Below are 18214 nucleotides of genomic sequence, written 5' to 3' on the forward strand. Positions count from 1 at the left end.
AAAAAATATCTGTCTTCATTTAAGATTTTTTTTCACCATGTGTATGTGTGTGTGTACAAAATATCTCACCATGTGTATGTGTGTGTGTACAAAATATCTCAAAGACGCATGGTGAGTCGTTTACCACATCATACTGCACTTCCACTGTTGTTCACCCTGTGCAAAATGAACACTGGAGAAATAAATGGAGTTGATCCTCACTACTTACGTGGCCGGTTAGCTCAGATGGTCAGAGCGTGGTGCTAATAACGCCAAGGTCATGGGTTCAAGCCCCATACTGGCCAGTTGTTTGTAACAGATGTAACAAATGCAAATGTACAATCATTTACAAAAGGTTCCCTGAATTACAAAACATGGCAGAAAGATTGCTCCAAAAAATGTCTGTCTTCATTAAAGATTTTTTTTCACCATGTGTATGTGTGTGTACAAAATATCTGAAAGACGCATGGTGAGTCGTTTACCACATCATACTGCACTTCCACTGTTGTTCACCCTGTGCAAAATGAACACTGGAGAAATAAATGGAGTTGATCCTCACTACTTACGTGGCCGGTTAGCTCAGATGGTCAGAGCGTGGTGCTAATAACGCCAAGGTCATGGGTTCAAGCCCCATACTGGCCAGTTGTTTGTAACAGATGCAATACCATTTCTCTGAATTATAGAAAATGTCAGAAACATTGCTCACTTGGTGAAATATCCAGCATGGAGTGACTTCTAACTGCACCAGTGTGTTTGTTCTCTCACTATTATTGCCAGTATCCCACCCAAGTTGTGAACAATAAGATGCTAGTTTAATGCAGAAAGGGTCTTGAACTCTTCAGATATGGAATAGATAGGCAACTTCGTACTGTAAGATTTGTTTTTTTGGGTTTAGTCAATTGTTGGTGTTGTTGTTTCATTGTCTGTACACCACATCCTGCATTTCAGTTTTTACTTAAGGCACTAAACTGTTGATATTAGTGTAAATTGAGTGACATTCAACCACGAAGGGACTCGAACCCTCAATCTTCTGATTCGAAGTCAGACGCCTTGTCCATTAGGCCACGCGGTCTTACTTTTCTCTTCTAAGGTTTAGCGGAGTGCAATGCAATCATTTACAAAAGCTTCCACATTTACCACATCATACTGCACTTCCACTGTTGTTCACCCTGTGCAAAATGAACACTGGAGAAATAAATGGAGTTGATCCTCACTACTTACGTGGCCGGTTAGCTCAGATGGTCAGAGCGTGGTGCTAATAACGCCAAGGTCATGGGTTCAAGCCCCATACTGGCCAGTTGTTTGTAACAGATGTAACAAATGCAAATGTACAATCATTTACAAAAGGTTCCCTGAATTACAAAACATGGCAGAAAGATTGCTCCAAAAAATGTCTGTCTTCATTTAAGATTTGTTTTCACCATGTGCATGTGTGTGTACAAAATATCTCAAAGACCCATGGTGAGTTGTTTACCACATCATACTGCACTTCCACTGTTGTTCACCCTGTGCAAAATGAACACTGGAGAAATAAATGGAGTTGATCCTCACTACTTAGGTGGCCGGTTAGCTCAGATGGTCAGAGCGTGGTGCTAATAACGCCAAGGTCATGGGTTCAATCCCCATACTGGCCAGTTGTTTGTAACAGATGCAATACCATTTCTCTGAATTATAGAAAATGTCAGAAACATTGCTCACTTGGTGAAATATCCAGCATGGAGTGACTTCTAACTGCACCAGTGTGTTTGTTCTCTCACTATTATTGCCAGTATCCCACCCAAGTTGTGAACAATAAGATGCTAGTTTAATGCAGAAAGGGTCTTGAACTCTTCAGATATGGAATAGATAGGCAACTTCGTACTGTAAGATTTGTTTTTTGGGTTTAGTCAATTGTTGGTGTTGTTGTTTCATTGTCTGTACACCACATCCTGCATTTCAGTTTTTACTTAAGGCACTAAACTGTTGATATTAGTGTAAATTGAGTGACATTCAACCACGAAGGGACTCGAACCCTCAATCTTCTGATTCGAAGTCAGACGCCTTGTCCATTAGGCCACGCGGTCTTACTTTTCTCTTCTAAGGTTTAGCGGAGTGCAATGCAATCATTTACAAAAGCTTCTCTGAATTACAAAACATGGCAGAAAGATTGCTCCAAAAAATGTCTGTCTTCATTTAAGATTTGTTTTCACCATGTGTATGTATGTGTACAAAATATCTCAAAGACGCATGGTGAGTCGTTTACCACATCATACTGCACTTCCGCTGTTGTTCACCCTGTGCAAAATGAACACTGGAGAAATAAATGGAGTTGATCCTCACTACTTACGTGGCCGGTTAGCTCAGATGGTCAGAGCGTGGTGCTAATAACGCCAAGGTCATGGGTTCAAGCCCCCCATACTGGCTAGTTGTTTGTAACAGATGTAGCAGATGCAAATGTGCAATCATTTGTAAAAGGTTCTCTGAATTACAAAACATGGCAGAAAGATTGCTCCAAAAAATATCTGTCTTCATTTAAGATTTTTTTTCACCATGTGTATGTGTGTGTGTACAAAATATCTCACCATGTGTATGTGTGTGTGTACAAAATATCTCAAAGACGCATGGTGAGTCGTTTACCACATCATACTGCACTTCCACTGTTGTTCACCCTGTGCAAAATGAACACTGGAGAAATAAATGGAGTTGATCCTCACTACTTACGTGGCCGGTTAGCTCAGATGGTCAGAGCGTGGTGCTAATAACGCCAAGGTCATGGGTTCAAGCCCCATACTGGCCAGTTGTTTGTAACAGATGTAGCAGATGCAAATGTGCAATCATTTGTAAAAGGTTCTCTGAATTACAAAACATGGCAGAAAGATTGCTCCAAAAAATGTCTGTCTTCATTTAAGATTTGTTTTCACCATGTGTATGTGTGTGTACAAAATATCTCAAAGACGCATAGTGAGTCGTTTACCACATCATACTGCACTTCCGCTGTTGTTCACCCTGTGCAAAATGAACACTGGAGAAATAAATGGAGTTGATCCTCACTACTTACGTGGCCGGTTAGCTCAGATGGTCAGAGCGTGGTGCTAATAACGCCAAGGTCATGGGTTCAAGCCCCATACTGGCCAGTTGTTTGTAACAGATGTAGCAGATGCAAATGTGCAATCATTTGTAAAAGGTTCTCTGAATTACAAAACATGGCAGAAAGATTGCTCCAAAAAATATCTGTCTTCATTTAAGATTTTTTTTCACCATGTGTATGTGTGTGTGTACAAAATATCTCAAAGACGCATGGTGAGTCGTTTACCACATCATACTGCACTTCCACAGTTGTTCACCCTGTGCAAAATTAACACTGGAGAAATAAATGGAGTTGATCCTCACTACTTACGTGGCCGGTTAGCTCAGATGGTCAGAGCGTGGTGCTAATAACGCCAAGGTCATGGGTTCAAGCCCCATGACCTTGGCGTTATGTCCCCATGCAAAATTAACACTGGAGACATAAATGGAGTTGATCCTCACTACTTACGTGGCTGGTTAGCTCAGATGGTCAGAGCGTGGTGCTAATAACGCCAAGGTCATGGGTTCAATCCCCATACTGGCCAGTTGTTTGTAACAGATGCAATACCATTTCTCTGAATTATAGAAAATGTCAGAAACATTGCTCACTTGGTGAAATATCCAGCATGGAGTGACTTCTAACTGCACCAGTGTGTTAGTTCTCTCACTATTATTGCCAGTATCCCACCCAAGTTGTGAACAATAAGGTGCTAGTTTAATGCAGAAAGGGTCTTGAACTCTTGAGATATGGAATAGATAGGCAACTTTGTACTGTAAGATTTGTTTTGGGTTTAGTCAATTGTTGGTGTTGTTGTTTCATTGTGTGTACACCACATCCTGCATTTCAGTTTTCACTTAAGGCACTAAACTGTTGATATTAGTGTAAATTGAGTGACATTCAACCACGAAGGGACTCGAACCCTCAATCTTCTGATTCGAAGTCAGACGCCTTGTCCATTAGGCCACGCGGTCTTACTTTTCTTTTCTAAGGTTTAGCGGAGTGCAATGCAATCATTTATAAAAGCTTCTCTGAATTACAAAACATGGCAGAAAGATTGCTCCAAAAAATGTCTGTCTTCATTTAAGATTTGTTTTCACCATGTGTATGTGTGTGTACAAAATATCTCAAAGACGCATGGTGAGTCGTTTACCACATCATACTGCACTTCCGCTGTTGTTCACCCTGTGCAAAATGAACACTGGAGAAATAAATGGAGTTGATCCTCACTACTTACGTGGCCGGTTAGCTCAGATGGTCAGAGCGTGGTGCTAATAACGCCAAGGTCATGGGTTCAAGCCCCATACTGGCCAGTTGTTTGTAACAGATGTAACAGATGCAAATGTGCAATCATTTAAAAAAGCTTTTCTGCATTACAAAACAAGTCAGAAAGACTGCTCCAAAAAATATCTAACTTCATTAAAAAAAAATTTTCACCATGTGTATGTGTGTGTACAAAATATCTCAAAGACGCATGGTGAGTCGTTTACCACTTCATACTGCACTTCCACTGTTGTTCACCCTGTGCAAAATGAACACTGGAGAAATAAATGGAGTTGATCCTCACTACTTACGTGGCCGGTTAGCTCAGATGGTCAGAGCGTGGTGCTAATAACGCCAAGGTCATGGGTTCAAGCCCCATACTGGCCAGTTGTTTGTAACAGATGTAACAAATGCAAATGTACAATCATTTACAAAAGGTTCCCTGAATTACAAAACATGGCAGAAAGATTGCTCCAAAAAATGTCTGTCTTCATTTAAGATTTGTTTTCACCATGTGTATGTGTGTGTACAAAATATCTCAAAGACGCATGGTGAGTCGTTTACCACATCATACTGCACTTCCGCTGTTGTTCACCCTGTGCAAAATGAACACTGGAGAAATAAATGGAGTTGATCCTCACTACTTACGTGGCCGGTTAGCTCAGATGGTCAGAGCGTGGTGCTAATAACGCCAAGGTCATGGGTTCAAGCCCCATACTGGCCAGTTGTTTGTAACAGATGTAACAGATGCAAATGTGCAATCATTTAAAAAAGCTTTTCTGCATTACAAAACAAGTCAGAAAGATTGCTCCAAAAAATATCTAACTTCATTAAAGATTTTTTTTCACCATGTGTATGTGTGTGTACAAAATATCTGAAAGACGCATGGTGAGTCGTTTACCACATCATACTGCACTTCCACTGTTGTTCACCGTGTGCAAAATGAACACTGGAGAAATAAATGGAGTTGATCCTCACTACTTACGTGGCCGGTTAGCTCAGATGGTCAGAGCGTGGTGCTAATAACGCCAAGGTCATGGGTTCAAGCCCCATACTGGCCAGTTGTTTGTAACAGATGTAGCAGATGCAAATGTGCAATCATTTGTAAAAGGTTCTCTGAATTACAAAACATGGCAGAAAGATTGCTCCAAAAAATGTCTGTCTTCATTTAAGATTTGTTTTCACCATGTGTATGTGTGTGTACAAAATATCTCAAAGACGCATGGTGAGTCGTTTACCACATCATACTGCACTTCCACTGTTGTTCACCCTGTGCAAAATGAACACTGGAGAAATAAATGGAGTTGATCCTCACTACTTACGTGGCCGGTTAGCTCAGATGGTCAGAGCGTGGTGCTAATAACGCCAAGGTCATGGGTTCAATCCCCATACTGGCCAGTTGTTTGTAACAGATGCAATACCATTTCTCTGAATTATAGAAAATGTCAGAAACATTGCTCACTTGGTGAAATATCCAGCATGGAGTGACTTCTAACTGCACCAGTGTGTTAGTTCTCTCACTATTATTGCCAGTATCCCACCCAAGTTGTGAACAATAAGGTGCTAGTTTAATGCAGAAAGGGTCTTGAACTCTTGAGATATGGAATAGATAGGCAACTTTGTACTGTAAGATTTGTTTTGGGTTTAGTCAATTGTTGGTGTTGTTGTTTCATTGTGTGTACACCACATCCTGCATTTCAGTTTTTACTTAAGGCACTAAACTGTTGATATTAGTGTAAATTGAGTGACATTCAACCACGAAGGGACTCGAACCCTCAATCTTCTGATTCGAAGTCAGACGCCTTGTCCATTAGGCCACGCGGTCTTACTTTTCTTTTCTAAGGTTTAGCGGAGTGCAATGCAATCATTTATAAAAGCTTCTCTGAATTACAAAACATGGCAGAAAGATTGCTCCAAAAAATGTCTGTCTTCATTTAAGATTTGTTTTCACCATGTGTATGTGTGTGTACAAAATATCTCAAAGACGCATGGTGAGTCGTTTACCACATCATACTGCACTTCCGCTGTTGTTCACCCTGTGCAAAATGAACACTGGAGAAATAAATGGAGTTGATCCTCACTACTTACGTGGCCGGTTAGCTCAGATGGTCAGAGCGTGGTGCTAATAACGCCAAGGTCATGGGTTCAAGCCCCATACTGGCCAGTTGTTTGTAACAGATGTAACAGATGCAAATGTGCAATCATTTAAAAAAGCTTTTCTGCATTACAAAACAAGTCAGAAAGATTGCTCCAAAAAATATGTAACTTCATTAAAAAAAAATTTTCACCATGTGTATGTGTGTGTACAAAATATCTCAAAGACGCATGGTGAGTCGTTTACCACATCATACTGCACTTCCACTGTTGTTCACCCTGTGCAAAATGAACACTGGAGAAATAAATGGAGTTGATCCTCACTACTTACGTGGCCGGTTAGCTCAGATGGTCAGAGCGTGGTGCTAATAACGCCAAGGTCATGGGTTCAAGCCCCTTGACCTTGGCGTTATGTCCCCATGCAAAATTAACACTGGAGACATAAATGGAGTTGATCCTCACTACTTACGTGGCTGGTTAGCTCAGATGGTCAGAGCGTGGTGCTAATAACGCCAAGGTCATGGGTTCAATCCCCATACTGGCCAGTTGTTTGTAACAGATGCAATACCATTTCTCTGAATTATAGAAAATGTCAGAAACATTGCTCACTTGGTGAAATATCCAGCATGGAGTGACTTCTAACTGCACCAGTGTGTTAGTTCTCTCACTATTATTGCCAGTATCCCACCCAAGTTGTGAACAATAAGGTGCTAGTTTAATGCAGAAAGGGTCTTGAACTCTTGAGATATGGAATAGATAGGCAACTTTGTACTGTAAGATTTGTTTTGGGTTTAGTCAATTGTTGGTGTTGTTGTTTCATTGTGTGTACACCACATCCTGCATTTCAGTTTTTACTTAAGGCACTAAACTGTTGATATTAGTGTAAATTGAGTGACATTCAACCACGAAGGGACTCGAACCCTCAATCTTCTGATTCGAAGTCAGACGCCTTGTCCATTAGGCCACGCGGTCTTACTTTTCTTTTCTAAGGTTTAGCGGAGTGCAATGCAATCATTTATAAAAGCTTCTCTGAATTACAAAACATGGCAGAAAGATTGCTCCAAAAAATGTCTGTCTTCATTTAAGATTTGTTTTCACCATGTGTATGTGTGTGTACAAAATATCTCAAAGACGCATGGTGAGTCGTTTACCACATCATACTGCACTTCCGCTGTTGTTCACCCTGTGCAAAATGAACACTGGAGAAATAAATGGAGTTGATCCTCACTACTTACGTGGCCGGTTAGCTCAGATGGTCAGAGCGTGGTGCTAATAACGCCAAGGTCATGGGTTCAAGCCCCATACTGGCCAGTTGTTTGTAACAGATGTAACAGATGCAAATGTGCAATCATTTAAAAAAGCTTTTCTGCATTACAAAACAAGTCAGAAAGATTGCTCCAAAAAATATCTAACTTCATTAAAAAAAAATTTTCACCATGTGTATGTGTGTGTACAAAATATCTCAAAGACGCATGGTGAGTCGTTTACCACATCATACTGCACTTCCACTGTTGTTCACCCTGTGCAAAATGAACACTGGAGAAATAAATGGAGTTGATCCTCACTACTTACGTGGCCGGTTAGCTCAGATGGTCAGAGCGTGGTGCTAATAACGCCAAGGTCATGGGTTCAAGCCCCATACTGGCCAGTTGTTTGTAACAGATGTAACAAATGCAAATGTGCAATCATTTAAAAAAGCTTTTCTGCATTACAAAACAAGTCAGAAAGATTGCTCCAAAAAATATCTAACTTCATTAAAGATTTTTTTTCACCATGTGTATGTGTGTGTACAAAATATCTCAAAGACGCATGGTGAGTCGTTTACCACATCATACTGCACTTCCACTGTTGTTCACCCTGTGCAAAATGAACACTGGAGAAATAAATGGAGTTGATCCTCACTACTTACGTGGCCGGTTAGCTCAGATGGTCAGAGCGTGGTGCTAATAACGCCAAGGTCATGGGTTCAAGCCCCATACTGGCCAGTTGTTTGTAACAGATGTAGCAGATGCAAATGTGCAATCATTTGTAAAAGGTTCTCTGAATTACAAAACATGGCAGAAAGATTGCTCCAAAAAATGTCTGTCTTCATTTAAGATTTGTTTTCACCATGTGTATGTGTGTGTACAAAATATCTCAAAGACGCATGGTGAGTCGTTTAACACATCATACTGCACTTCCACTGTTGTTCACCCTGTGCAAAATGAACACTGGAGAAATAAATGGAGTTGATCCTCACTACTTACGTGGCCGGTTAGCTCAGATGGTCAGAGCGTGGTGCTAATAACGCCAAGGTCATGGGTTCAATCCCCATACTGGCCAGTTGTTTGTAACAGATGCAATACCATTTCTCTGAATTATAGAAAATGTCAGAAACATTGCTCACTTGGTGAAATATCCAGCATGGAGTGACTTCTAACTGCACCAGTGTGTTTGTTCTCTCACTATTATTGCCAGTATCCCACCCAAGTTGTGAACAATAAGATGCTAGTTTAATGCAGAAAGGGTCTTGAACTCTTCAGATATGGAATAGATAGGCAACTTCGTACTGTAAGATTTGTTTTTTGGGTTTAGTCAATTGTTGGTGTTGTTGTTTCATTGTCTGTACACCACATCCTGCATTTCAGTTTTTACTTAAGGCACTAAACTGTTGATATTAGTGTAAATTGAGTGACATTCAACCACGAAGGGACTCGAACCCTCAATCTTCTGATTCGAAGTCAGACTGCCTTGTCCATTAGGCCACGCGGTCTTACTTTTCTCTTCTAAGGTTTAGCGGAGTGCAATGCAATCATTTACAAAAGCTTCTCTGAATTACAAAACATGGCAGAAAGATTGCTCCAAAAAATGTCTGTCTTCATTTAAGATTTGTTTTCACCATGTGTATGTATGTGTACAAAATATCTCAAAGACGCATGGTGAGTCGTTTACCACATCATACTGCACTTCCGCTGTTGTTCACCCTGTGCAAAATGAACACTGGAGAAATAAATGGAGTTGATCCTCACTACTTACGTGGCCGGTTAGCTCAGATGGTCAGAGCGTGGTGCTAATAACGCCAAGGTCATGGGTTCAAGCCCCCATACTGGCTAGTTGTTTGTAACAGATGTAGCAGATGCAAATGTGCAATCATTTGTAAAAGGTTCTCTGAATTACAAAACATGGCAGAAAGATTGCTCCAAAAAATATCTGTCTTCATTTAAGATTTTTTTTCACCATGTGTATGTGTGTGTGTACAAAATATCTCACCATGTGTATGTGTGTGTGTACAAAATATCTCAAAGACGCATGGTGAGTCGTTTACCACATCATACTGCACTTCCACTGTTGTTCACCCTGTGCAAAATGAACACTGGAGAAATAAATGGAGTTGATCCTCACTACTTACGTGGCCGGTTAGCTCAGATGGTCAGAGCGTGGTGCTAATAACGCCAAGGTCATGGGTTCAAGCCCCATACTGGCCAGTTGTTTGTAACAGATGTAACAAATGCAAATGTACAATCATTTACAAAAGGTTCCCTGAATTACAAAACATGGCAGAAAGATTGCTCCAAAAAATGTCTGTCTTCATTTAAGATTTGTTTTCACCATGTGTATGTGTGTGTACAAAATATCTCAAAGACCCATGGTGAGTCGTTTACCACATCATACTGCACTTCCACTGTTGTTCACCCTGTGCAAAATGAACACTGGAGAAATAAATGGAGTTGATCCTCACTACTTACGGTGGCCGGTTAGCTCAGATGGTCAGAGCGTGGTGCTAATAACGCCAAGGTCATGGGTTCAAGCCCCATACTGGCCAGTTGTTTGTAACAGATGTAAGCAGATGCAAATGTACAATCATTTACAAAAGGTTCTCTGAATTACAAAACATGGCAGAAAGATTGCTCCAAAAAATGTCTGTCTTCATTTAAGATTTGTTTTCACCATGTGTATGTGTGTGTACAAAATATCTCAAAGACGCATGGTGAGTCGTTTACCACATCATACTGCACTTCCGCTGTTGTTCACCCTGTGCAAAATGAACACTGGAGAAATAAATGGAGTTGATCCTCACTACTTACGTGGCCGGTTAGCTCAGATGGTCAGAGCGTGGTGCTAATAACGCCAAGGTCATGGGTTCAAGCCCCATACTGGCCAGTTGTTTGTAACAGATGTAACAGATGCAAATGTGCAATCATTTAAAAAAGCTTTCTGCATTACAAAACAAGTCAGAAAGATTGCTCCAAAAAATATCTAACTTCATTAAAGATTTTTTTTCACCATGTGTATGTGTGTGTACAAAATATCTCAAAGACGCATGGTGAGTCGTTTACCACATCATACTGCACTTCCACTGTTGTTCACCCTGTGCAAAATGAACACTGGAGAAATAAATGGAGTTGATCCTCACTACTTACGTGGCCGGTTAGCTCAGATGGTCAGAGCGTGGTGCTAATAACGCCAAGGTCATGGGTTCAAGCCCCATACTGGCCAGTTGTTTGTAACAGATGTAACAGATGCAAATGTGCAATCATTTAAAAAGGTTCTCTGAATTACAAAACATGGCAGAAAGATTGCTCCAAAAAATGTCTGTATTCATTTAAGATTTGTTTTCACCATGTGTATGTGTGTGTACAAAATATCTCAAAGACGCATGGTGAGTCGTTTACCACATCATACTGCACTTCCACAGTTGTTCACCCTGTGCAAAATGAACACTGGAGAAATAAATGGAGTTGATCCTCACTACTTACGTGGCCGGTTAGCTCAGATGGTCAGAGCGTGGTGCTAATAACGCCAAGGTCATGGGTTCAAGCCCCATACTGGCCAGTTGTTTGTAACAGATGTAGCAGATGCAAATGTGCAATCATTTGTAAAAGGTTCTCTGAATTACAAAACATGGCAGAAAGATTGCTCCAAAAAATATCTGTCTTCATTTAAGATTTTTTTTCACCATGTGTATGTGTGTGTGTACAAAATATCTCAAAGACGCATGGTGAGTCGTTTACCACATCATACTGCACTTCCACAGTTGTTCACCCTGTGCAAAATGAACACTGGAGAAATAAATGGAGTTGATCCTCACTACTTACGTGGCCGGTTAGCTCAGATGGTCAGAGCGTGGTGCTAATAACGCCAAGGTCATGGGTTCAAGCCCCATGACCTTGGCGTTATGTCCCCATGCAAAATTAACACTGGAGACATAAATGGAGTTGATCCTCACTACTTACGTGGCTGGTTAGCTCAGATGGTCAGAGCGTGGTGCTAATAACGCCAAGGTCATGGGTTCAATCCCCATACTGGCCAGTTGTTTGTAACAGATGCAATACCATTTCTCTGAATTATAGAAAATGTCAGAAACATTGCTCACTTGGTGAAATATCCAGCATGGAGTGACTTCTAACTGCACCAGTGTGTTAGTTCTCTCACTATTATTGCCAGTATCCCACCCAAGTTGTGAACAATAAGGTGCTAGTTTAATGCAGAAAGGGTCTTGAACTCTTGAGATATGGAATAGATAGGCAACTTTGTACTGTAAGATTTGTTTTGGGTTTAGTCAATTGTTGGTGTTGTTGTTTCATTGTGTGTACACCACATCCTGCATTTCAGTTTTTACTTAAGGCACTAAACTGTTGATATTAGTGTAAATTGAGTGACATTCAACCACGAAGGGACTCGAACCCTCAATCTTCTGATTCGAAGTCAGACGCCTTGTCCATTAGGCCACGCGGTCTTACTTTTCTCTTCTAAGGTTTAGCGGAGTGCAATGCAATCATTTATAAAAGCTTCTCTGAATTACAAAACATGGCAGAAAGATTGCTCCAAAAAATGTCTGTCTTCATTTAAGATTTTTTTTCACCATGTGTATGTGTGTGTACAAAATATCTCAAAGACGCATGGTGAGTCGTTTACCACATCATACTGCACTTCCGCTGTTGTTCACCCTGTGCAAAATGAACACTGGAGAAATAAATGGAGTTGATCCTCACTACTTACGTGGCCGGTTAGCTCAGATGGTCAGAGCGTGGTGCTAATAACGCCAAGGTCATGGGTTCAAGCCCCATACTGGCCAGTTGTTTGTAACAGATGTAACAGATGCAAATGTGCAATCATTTAAAAAAGCTTTTCTGCATTACAAAACAAGTCAGAAAGATTGCTCCAAAAAATATCTAACTTCATTAAAAAAAAATTTTCACCATGTGTATGTGTGTGTACAAAATATCTCAAAGACGCATGGTGAGTCGTTTACCACATCATACTGCACTTCCACTGTTGTTCACCCTGTGCAAAATGAACACTGGAGAAATAAATGGAGTTGATCCTCACTACTTACGTGGCCGGTTAGCTCAGATGGTCAGAGCGTGGTGCTAATAACGCCAAGGTCATGGGTTCAAGCCCCATACTGGCCAGTTGTTTGTAACAGATGTAACAAATGCAAATGTACAATCATTTACAAAGGTTCTCTGAATTACAAAACATGGCAGAAAGATTGCTCCAAAAAATGTCTGTCTTCATTTAAGATTTGTTTTCACCATGTGTATGTGTGTGTACAAAATATCTCAAAGACGCATGGTGAGTCGTTTACCACATCATACTGCACTTCCGCTCTTGTTCACCCTGTGCAAAATGAACACTGGAGAAATAAATGGAGTTGATCCTCACTACTTACGTGGCCGGTTAGCTCAGATGGTCAGAGCGTGGTGCTAATAACGCCAAGGTCATGGGTTCAAGCCCCATACTGGCCAGGTGTTTGTAACAGATGTAACAGATGCAAATGTGCAATCATTTAAAAAAGCTTTTCTGCATTACAAAACAAGTCAGAAAGATTGCTCCAAAAAATATCTAACTTCATTAAAGATTTTTTTTCACCATGTGTATGTGTGTGTACAAAATATCTCAAAGACGCATGGTGAGTCGTTTACCACATCATACTGCACTTCCACTGTTGTTCACCGTGTGCAAAATGAACACTGGAGAAATAAATGGAGTTGATCCTCACTACTTACGTGGCCGGTTAGCTCAGATGGTCAGAGCGTGGTGCTAATAACGCCAAGGTCATGGGTTCAAGCCCCATACTGGCCAGTTGTTTGTAACAGATGTAGCAGATGCAAATGTGCAATCATTTGTAAAAAGGTTCTCTGAATTACAAAACATGGCAGAAAGATTGCTCCAAAAAATGTCTGTCTTCATTTAAGATTTGTTTTCACCATGTGTATGTGTGTGTACAAAATATCTCAAAGACGCATAGTGAGTCGTTTACCACATCATACTGCACTTCCGCTGTTGTTCACCCTGTGCAAAATGAACACTGGAGAAATAAATGGAGTTGATCCTCACTACTTACGTGGCCGGTTAGCTCAGATGGTCAGAGCGTGGTGCTAATAACGCCAAGGTCATGGGTTCAAGCCCCATACTGGCCAGTTGTTTGTAACAGATGTAGCAGATGCAAATGTGCAATCATTTGTAAAAGGTTCTCTGAATTACAAAACATGGCAGAAAGATTGCTCCAAAAAATATCTGTCTTCATTTAAGATTTTTTTTCACCATGTGTATGTGTGTGTGTACAAAATATCTCAAAGACGCATGGTGAGTCGTTTACCACATCATACTGCACTTCCACAGTTGTTCACCCTGTGCAAAATGAACACTGGAGAAATAAATGGAGTTGATCCTCACTACTTACGTGGCCGGTTAGCTCAGATGGTCAGAGCGTGGTGCTAATAACGCCAAGGTCATGGGTTCAAGCCCCATGACCTTGGCGTTATGTCCCCATGCAAAATTAACACTGGAGACATAAATGGAGTTGATCCTCACAACTTACGTGGCCGGTTAGCTCAGATGGTTAGAGCGTGGTGCTAATAACGCCAAGGTCATGGGTTCAAGCCCCATACTGGCCAGTTGTTTGTAACAGATGTAACAAATGCAAATGTACAATCATTTACAAAAGGTTCCCTGAATTACAAAACATGGCAGAAAGATTGCTCCAAAAAATGTCTGTATTCATTTAAGATTTGTTTTCACCATGTGTATGTGTGTGTACAAAATATCTCAAAGACGCATGGTGAGTCGTTTACCACATCATACTGCACTTCCGCTGTTGTTCACCCTGTGCAAAATGAACACTGGAGAAATAAATGGAGTTGATCCTCACTACTTACGTGGCCGGTTAGCTCAGATGGTCAGAGCGTGGTGCTAATAACGCCAAGGTCATGGGTTCAAGCCCCATACTGGCCAGTTGTTTGTAACAGATGTAACAGATGCAAATGTGCAATCATTTAAAAAAGCTTTTCTGCATTACAAAACAAGTCAGAAAGATTGCTCCAAAAAATATCTAACTTCATTAAAAAAAAATATACAAGACTATATACTGGCCAGTTGTTTGTAACAGATGTAACAAATGCAAATGTACAATCATTTACAAAAGGTTCCCTGAATTACAAAACATGGCAGAAAGATTGCTCTAAAAAATATCTAACTTCATTAAAGATTTTTTTTCACCATGTGTATGTGTGTGTACAAAATATCTCAAAGACGCATGGTGAGTCGTTTACCACATCATACTGCACTTCCACTGTTGTTCACCGTGTGCAAAATGAACACTGGAGAAATAAATGGAGTTGATCCTCACTACTTACGTGGCCGGTTAGCTCAGATGGTCAGAGCGTGGTGCTAATAACGCCAAGGTCATGGGTTCAAGCCCCATACTGGCCAGTTGTTTGTAACAGATGTAGCAGATGCAAATGTGCAATCATTTGTAAAAGGTTCTCTGAATTACAAAACATGGCAGAAAGATTGCTCCAAAAAATATCTGTCTTCATTTAAGATTTTTTTTCACCATGTGTATGTGTGTGTGTACAAAATATCTCAAAGACGCATGGTGAGTCGTTTACCACATCATACTGCACTTCCACAGTTGTTCACCCTGTGCAAAATGAACACTGGAGAAATAAATGGAGTTGATCCTCACTACTTACGTGGCCGGTTAGCTCAGATGGTCAGAGCGTGGTGCTAATAACGCCAAGGTCATGGGTTCAAGCCCCATGACCTTGGCGTTATGTCCCCATGCAAAATTAACACTGGAGACATAAATGGAGTTGATCCTCACTACTTACGTGGCTGGTTAGCTCAGATGGTCAGAGCGTGGTGCTAATAACGCCAAGGTCATGGGTTCAATCCCCATACTGGCCAGTTGTTTGTAACAGATGCAATACCATTTCTCTGAATTATAGAAAATGTCAGAAACATTGCTCACTTGGTGAAATATCCAGCATGGAGTGACTTCTAACTGCACCAGTGTGTTAGTTCTCTCACTATTATTGCCAGTATCCCATCCAAGTTGTGAACAATAAGGTGCTAGTTTAATGCAGAAAGGGTCTTGAACTCTTTATCTATGGAATAGATAGGCAACTTTGTACTGTAAGATTTGTTTTGGGTTTAGTCAATTGTTGGTGTTGTTGTTTCATTGTGTGTACACCACATCCTGCATTTCAGTTTTTACTTAAGGCACTAAACTGTTGATATTAGTGTAAATTGAGTGACATTCAACCACGAAGGGACTCGAACCCTCAATCTTCTGATTCGAAGTCAGACGCCTTGTCCATTAGGCCACGCGGTCTTACTTTTCTCTTCTAAGGTTTAGCGGAGTGCAATGCAATCATTTATAAAAGCTTCTCTGAATTACAAAACATGGCAGAAAGATTGCTCCAAAAAATGTCTGTCTTCATTTAAGATTTGTTTTCACCATGTGTATGTGTGTGTACAAAATATCTCAAAGACGCATGGTGAGTCGTTTACCACATCATACTGCACTTCCGCTGTTGTTCACCCTGTGCAAAATGAACACTGGAGAAATAAATGGAGTTGATCCTCACTACTTACGTGGCCGGTTAGCTCAGATGGTCAGAGCGTGGTGCTAATAACGCCAAGGTCATGGGTTCAAGCCCCATACTGGCCAGTTGTTTGTAACAGATGTAACAGATGCAAATGTGCAATCATTTAAAAAAGCTTTTCTGCATTACAAAACAAGTCAGAAAGATTGCTCCAAAAAATATCTAACTTCATTAAAAAAAATTTTCACCATGTGTATGTGTGTGTACAAAATATCTCAAAGACGCATGGTGAGTCGTTTACCACATCATACTGCACTTCCACTGTTGTTCACCCTGTGCAAAATGAACACTGGAGAAATAAATGGAGTTGATCCTCACTACTTACGTGGCCGGTTAGCTCAGATGGTCAGAGCGTGGTGCTAATAACGCCAAGGTCATGGGTTCAAGCCCGATACTGGCCAGTTGTTTGTAACAGATGTAACAAATGCAAATGTACAATCATTTACAAAAGGTTCCCTGAATTACAAAACATGGCAGAAAGATTGCTCCAAAAAATGTCTGTCTTCATTTAAGATTTGTTTTCACCATGTGTATGTGTGTGTACAAAATATCTCAAAGACGCATGGTGAGTCGTTTACCACATCATACTGCACTTCCGCTGTTGTTCACCCTGTGCAAAATGAACACTGGAGAAATAAATGGAGTTGATCCTCACTACTTACGTGGCCGGTTAGCTCAGATGGTCAGAGCGTGGTGCTAATAACGCCAAGGTCATGGGTTCAAGCCCCATACTGGCCAGTTGTTTGTAACAGATGTAACAGATGCAAATGTGCAATCATTTAAAAAAGCTTTTCTGCATTACAAAACAAGTCAGAAAGATTGCTCCAAAAAATATCTAACTTCATTAAAGATTTTTTTTCACCATGTGTATGTGTGTGTACAAAATATCTGAAAGACGCATGGTGAGTCGTTTACCACATCATACTGCACTTCCACTGTTGTTCACCGTGTGCAAAATGAACACTGGAGAAATAAATGGAGTTGATCCTCACTACTTACGTGGCCGGTTAGCTCAGATGGTCAGAGCGTGGTGCTAATAACGCCAAGGTCATGGGTTCAAGCCCCATACTGGCCAGTTGTTTGTAACAGATGTAGCAGATGCAAATGTGCAATCATTTGTAAAAGGTTCTCTGAATTACAAAACATGGCAGAAAGATTGCTCCAAAAAATGTCTGTCTTCATTTAAGATTTGTTTTCACCATGTGTATGTGTGTGTACAAAATATCTCAAAGACGCATGGTGAGTCGTTTACCACATCATACTGCACTTCCGCTGTTGTTCACCCTGTGCAAAATGAACACTGGAGAAATAAATGGAGTTGATCCTCACTACTTACGTGGCCGGTTAGCTCAGATGGTCAGAGCGTGGTGCTAATAACGCCAAGGTCATGGGTTCAAGCCCCATACTGGCCAGTTGTTTGTAACAGATGTAACAGATGCAAATGTGCAATCATTTAAAAAGGTTCTCTGCATTACAAAACATGGCAGAAAGATTGCTCCAAAAAATATCTGTACTTCATTAAGATTTTTTTTCACCATGTGTATGTGTGTGTACAAAATATCTCAAAGACGCATGGTGAGTCGTTTACCACATCATACTGCACTTCCACTGTTGTTCACCCTGTGCAAAATGAACACTGGAGAAATAAATGGAGTTGATCCTCACTACTTACGTGGCCGGTTAGCTCAGATGGTCAGAGCGTGGTGCTAATAACGCCAAGGTCATGGGTTCAAGCCCCATACTGGCCAGTTGTTTGTAACAGATGTAACAAATGCAAATGTACAATCATTTACAAAAGGTTCCCTGAATTACAAAACATGGCAGAAAGATTGCTCCAAAAAATGTCTGTCTTCATTTAAGATTTGTTTTCACCATGTGTATGTGTGTGTACAAAATATCTCAAAGACGCATGGTGAGTCGTTTACCACATCATACTGCACTTCCGCTGTTGTTCACCCTGTGC

General features: G+C 40.7%; 46 non-coding genes across 46 annotated transcripts; 38 read left to right on the plus strand and 8 right to left on the minus strand.

Annotated features, from left to right (window-relative positions):
• The first annotated feature begins 210 nt into the window (after positions 1-210).
• On the plus strand, positions 211-284 carry trnai-aau. The gene has a single exon. It is a non-coding gene; the product is annotated as a tRNA-Ile (tRNA).
• A 263-nt stretch (positions 285-547) lies between these two features.
• On the plus strand, positions 548-621 carry trnai-aau. Its single transcript has one exon. It is a non-coding gene; the product is annotated as a tRNA-Ile (tRNA).
• A 357-nt stretch (positions 622-978) lies between these two features.
• Positions 979-1051, minus strand: trnar-ucg. Its single transcript has one exon. It is a non-coding gene; the product is annotated as a tRNA-Arg (tRNA).
• A 151-nt stretch (positions 1052-1202) lies between these two features.
• trnai-aau lies at positions 1203-1276 on the plus strand. Its single transcript has one exon. It is a non-coding gene; the product is annotated as a tRNA-Ile (tRNA).
• Positions 1277-1539: 263 nt separating this feature from the next.
• On the plus strand, positions 1540-1613 carry trnai-aau. The gene has a single exon. It is a non-coding gene; the product is annotated as a tRNA-Ile (tRNA).
• A 356-nt stretch (positions 1614-1969) lies between these two features.
• trnar-ucg lies at positions 1970-2042 on the minus strand. The gene has a single exon. It is a non-coding gene; the product is annotated as a tRNA-Arg (tRNA).
• Positions 2043-2681: 639 nt separating this feature from the next.
• trnai-aau lies at positions 2682-2755 on the plus strand. The gene has a single exon. It is a non-coding gene; the product is annotated as a tRNA-Ile (tRNA).
• Positions 2756-3018: 263 nt separating this feature from the next.
• On the plus strand, positions 3019-3092 carry trnai-aau. The gene has a single exon. It is a non-coding gene; the product is annotated as a tRNA-Ile (tRNA).
• Positions 3093-3495: 403 nt separating this feature from the next.
• trnai-aau lies at positions 3496-3569 on the plus strand. Its single transcript has one exon. It is a non-coding gene; the product is annotated as a tRNA-Ile (tRNA).
• A 354-nt stretch (positions 3570-3923) lies between these two features.
• trnar-ucg lies at positions 3924-3996 on the minus strand. The gene has a single exon. It is a non-coding gene; the product is annotated as a tRNA-Arg (tRNA).
• A 265-nt stretch (positions 3997-4261) lies between these two features.
• On the plus strand, positions 4262-4335 carry trnai-aau. The gene has a single exon. It is a non-coding gene; the product is annotated as a tRNA-Ile (tRNA).
• A 263-nt stretch (positions 4336-4598) lies between these two features.
• trnai-aau lies at positions 4599-4672 on the plus strand. The gene has a single exon. It is a non-coding gene; the product is annotated as a tRNA-Ile (tRNA).
• Positions 4673-4935: 263 nt separating this feature from the next.
• trnai-aau lies at positions 4936-5009 on the plus strand. Its single transcript has one exon. It is a non-coding gene; the product is annotated as a tRNA-Ile (tRNA).
• Positions 5010-5272: 263 nt separating this feature from the next.
• Positions 5273-5346, plus strand: trnai-aau. The gene has a single exon. It is a non-coding gene; the product is annotated as a tRNA-Ile (tRNA).
• Positions 5347-5609: 263 nt separating this feature from the next.
• On the plus strand, positions 5610-5683 carry trnai-aau. Its single transcript has one exon. It is a non-coding gene; the product is annotated as a tRNA-Ile (tRNA).
• A 354-nt stretch (positions 5684-6037) lies between these two features.
• On the minus strand, positions 6038-6110 carry trnar-ucg. The gene has a single exon. It is a non-coding gene; the product is annotated as a tRNA-Arg (tRNA).
• A 265-nt stretch (positions 6111-6375) lies between these two features.
• On the plus strand, positions 6376-6449 carry trnai-aau. The gene has a single exon. It is a non-coding gene; the product is annotated as a tRNA-Ile (tRNA).
• A 401-nt stretch (positions 6450-6850) lies between these two features.
• Positions 6851-6924, plus strand: trnai-aau. Its single transcript has one exon. It is a non-coding gene; the product is annotated as a tRNA-Ile (tRNA).
• Positions 6925-7278: 354 nt separating this feature from the next.
• trnar-ucg lies at positions 7279-7351 on the minus strand. The gene has a single exon. It is a non-coding gene; the product is annotated as a tRNA-Arg (tRNA).
• Positions 7352-7616: 265 nt separating this feature from the next.
• On the plus strand, positions 7617-7690 carry trnai-aau. Its single transcript has one exon. It is a non-coding gene; the product is annotated as a tRNA-Ile (tRNA).
• A 263-nt stretch (positions 7691-7953) lies between these two features.
• On the plus strand, positions 7954-8027 carry trnai-aau. The gene has a single exon. It is a non-coding gene; the product is annotated as a tRNA-Ile (tRNA).
• Positions 8028-8290: 263 nt separating this feature from the next.
• trnai-aau lies at positions 8291-8364 on the plus strand. The gene has a single exon. It is a non-coding gene; the product is annotated as a tRNA-Ile (tRNA).
• A 263-nt stretch (positions 8365-8627) lies between these two features.
• On the plus strand, positions 8628-8701 carry trnai-aau. Its single transcript has one exon. It is a non-coding gene; the product is annotated as a tRNA-Ile (tRNA).
• Positions 8702-9057: 356 nt separating this feature from the next.
• Positions 9058-9131, minus strand: trnar-ucg. The gene has a single exon. It is a non-coding gene; the product is annotated as a tRNA-Arg (tRNA).
• Positions 9132-9769: 638 nt separating this feature from the next.
• Positions 9770-9843, plus strand: trnai-aau. The gene has a single exon. It is a non-coding gene; the product is annotated as a tRNA-Ile (tRNA).
• Positions 9844-10107: 264 nt separating this feature from the next.
• On the plus strand, positions 10108-10181 carry trnai-aau. Its single transcript has one exon. It is a non-coding gene; the product is annotated as a tRNA-Ile (tRNA).
• A 264-nt stretch (positions 10182-10445) lies between these two features.
• trnai-aau lies at positions 10446-10519 on the plus strand. Its single transcript has one exon. It is a non-coding gene; the product is annotated as a tRNA-Ile (tRNA).
• A 262-nt stretch (positions 10520-10781) lies between these two features.
• On the plus strand, positions 10782-10855 carry trnai-aau. The gene has a single exon. It is a non-coding gene; the product is annotated as a tRNA-Ile (tRNA).
• Positions 10856-11117: 262 nt separating this feature from the next.
• On the plus strand, positions 11118-11191 carry trnai-aau. The gene has a single exon. It is a non-coding gene; the product is annotated as a tRNA-Ile (tRNA).
• A 403-nt stretch (positions 11192-11594) lies between these two features.
• On the plus strand, positions 11595-11668 carry trnai-aau. Its single transcript has one exon. It is a non-coding gene; the product is annotated as a tRNA-Ile (tRNA).
• A 354-nt stretch (positions 11669-12022) lies between these two features.
• Positions 12023-12095, minus strand: trnar-ucg. Its single transcript has one exon. It is a non-coding gene; the product is annotated as a tRNA-Arg (tRNA).
• A 265-nt stretch (positions 12096-12360) lies between these two features.
• On the plus strand, positions 12361-12434 carry trnai-aau. Its single transcript has one exon. It is a non-coding gene; the product is annotated as a tRNA-Ile (tRNA).
• Positions 12435-12697: 263 nt separating this feature from the next.
• trnai-aau lies at positions 12698-12771 on the plus strand. Its single transcript has one exon. It is a non-coding gene; the product is annotated as a tRNA-Ile (tRNA).
• A 262-nt stretch (positions 12772-13033) lies between these two features.
• trnai-aau lies at positions 13034-13107 on the plus strand. The gene has a single exon. It is a non-coding gene; the product is annotated as a tRNA-Ile (tRNA).
• Positions 13108-13370: 263 nt separating this feature from the next.
• trnai-aau lies at positions 13371-13444 on the plus strand. Its single transcript has one exon. It is a non-coding gene; the product is annotated as a tRNA-Ile (tRNA).
• Positions 13445-13708: 264 nt separating this feature from the next.
• On the plus strand, positions 13709-13782 carry trnai-aau. Its single transcript has one exon. It is a non-coding gene; the product is annotated as a tRNA-Ile (tRNA).
• A 403-nt stretch (positions 13783-14185) lies between these two features.
• trnai-aau lies at positions 14186-14259 on the plus strand. Its single transcript has one exon. It is a non-coding gene; the product is annotated as a tRNA-Ile (tRNA).
• Positions 14260-14522: 263 nt separating this feature from the next.
• trnai-aau lies at positions 14523-14596 on the plus strand. The gene has a single exon. It is a non-coding gene; the product is annotated as a tRNA-Ile (tRNA).
• A 403-nt stretch (positions 14597-14999) lies between these two features.
• On the plus strand, positions 15000-15073 carry trnai-aau. The gene has a single exon. It is a non-coding gene; the product is annotated as a tRNA-Ile (tRNA).
• A 403-nt stretch (positions 15074-15476) lies between these two features.
• Positions 15477-15550, plus strand: trnai-aau. Its single transcript has one exon. It is a non-coding gene; the product is annotated as a tRNA-Ile (tRNA).
• A 354-nt stretch (positions 15551-15904) lies between these two features.
• trnar-ucg lies at positions 15905-15977 on the minus strand. Its single transcript has one exon. It is a non-coding gene; the product is annotated as a tRNA-Arg (tRNA).
• Positions 15978-16242: 265 nt separating this feature from the next.
• On the plus strand, positions 16243-16316 carry trnai-aau. The gene has a single exon. It is a non-coding gene; the product is annotated as a tRNA-Ile (tRNA).
• A 599-nt stretch (positions 16317-16915) lies between these two features.
• trnai-aau lies at positions 16916-16989 on the plus strand. The gene has a single exon. It is a non-coding gene; the product is annotated as a tRNA-Ile (tRNA).
• Positions 16990-17252: 263 nt separating this feature from the next.
• Positions 17253-17326, plus strand: trnai-aau. The gene has a single exon. It is a non-coding gene; the product is annotated as a tRNA-Ile (tRNA).
• A 263-nt stretch (positions 17327-17589) lies between these two features.
• trnai-aau lies at positions 17590-17663 on the plus strand. The gene has a single exon. It is a non-coding gene; the product is annotated as a tRNA-Ile (tRNA).
• Positions 17664-17925: 262 nt separating this feature from the next.
• trnai-aau lies at positions 17926-17999 on the plus strand. The gene has a single exon. It is a non-coding gene; the product is annotated as a tRNA-Ile (tRNA).
• Positions 18000-18214: the final 215 nt, after the last annotated feature.

Source organism: Hippoglossus hippoglossus, chromosome 9 (assembly GCF_009819705.1).
Source record: "Hippoglossus hippoglossus isolate fHipHip1 chromosome 9, fHipHip1.pri, whole genome shotgun sequence".
Taxonomy (NCBI): Eukaryota; Metazoa; Chordata; class Actinopteri; order Pleuronectiformes; family Pleuronectidae; genus Hippoglossus; species Hippoglossus hippoglossus.